At 48.6% G+C, this 1,159-nt stretch overlaps 1 non-coding gene across 1 annotated transcript; it reads right to left on the bottom strand.

Annotated features, from left to right (window-relative positions):
• Positions 1–733: 733 nt before the first annotated feature.
• On the bottom strand, positions 734–808 carry Trnat-ugu. The gene has a single exon. It is a non-coding gene; the product is annotated as a tRNA-Thr (tRNA).
• Positions 809–1,159: the final 351 nt, after the last annotated feature.

Genomic DNA, 1,159 nt, shown 5'->3' with positions numbered 1-1,159 from the left:
TTCAAACGTCCGATTACTACACAGGTGCATTAATGCGTTAAACACTGTTCAACGCTACGTAGGCGTGCTGAAAAGTAATGCCTCCGAAATATTGACGTGAGAATCCTTGAAGCTTTTTAGGCAAAACAAACTTTATTATCATTTAACTATATATGACGGTAGTATCTGTTCCCGAAAGAACAGTTACCGTGGATGACCATGCAGCTTTGCTAGAAATGAAATGATAATTAAATAGACACCCTAGCTGCAAGCAGGCGTTGATACACTTCATTGGGGACATGCTGAAAATGTGTGCCCCGATCGGGACTCGAACCCGGGATCTCCTGCTTACATGGCAGACGCTCTATTCATCTGAGCCACCGCGGGCACAGAGGATAGTGCGTCTGCAGGGACTTATCCCTTGCACGCTCCCCGTGAGATCCACATTCCCAACATGCCCACAACACTACATTCGTAGTGCGCCTAATAGATGTTTGCCCATCATACTCATTACTCGTGGCAGATTAATCTACCAAGTCCCGTACGAGTTCGGGCATAGCGTGTGCGTTCGCACAAGAAGGTAAAAGCCCGGGAACCCATTTTTTAAACTATATATGACGGTAGTGTCTGTTCCCGAAAGAACAGTTACCGTGGATGACCATGCAGCTTTGCTAGAAATGAAATGATAATTAAATAGACACCCTAGCTGCAGGCAGGCGTTGATACACTTCATTGGGGACATGCTGAAAATGTGTGCCCCGATCGGGACTCGAACCCGGGATCTCCTGCTTACATGGCAGACGCTCTATCCATCTGAGCCACCGCGGGCACAGAGGATAGTGCGTCTGCAGGGACTTATCCCTTGCACGCTCCCCGTGAGATCCACATTCCCAACATGTCCACAACACTACATTCGTAGTGCGCCTAATAGATGTTTGCCCATCATACGAATGTAGTGTTGTAGACATGGGAATGTGGATCTCACGGGGAGCGTGCAAGGGATAAGTCCCTGCAGACGCACTATCCTCTGTGCCCGCGGTGGCTAAGATGGATAGAGCGTCTGCCATGTAAGCAGGAGATCCCGGGTTTGAGTCCCGGTCGGGGCACACATTTTCAGCATGTCCCCAATGAAGTGTATCAACGCCTGCTTGCAGCTAGGGTGTCTATTTAATTATCATTT

Source organism: Schistocerca piceifrons, chromosome 6, assembly GCF_021461385.2.
Source record: "Schistocerca piceifrons isolate TAMUIC-IGC-003096 chromosome 6, iqSchPice1.1, whole genome shotgun sequence".
Lineage (NCBI taxonomy): Eukaryota > Metazoa > Arthropoda > Insecta > Orthoptera > Acrididae > Schistocerca > Schistocerca piceifrons.
This window is presented reverse-complemented; position numbering and strand designations above follow the sequence as displayed.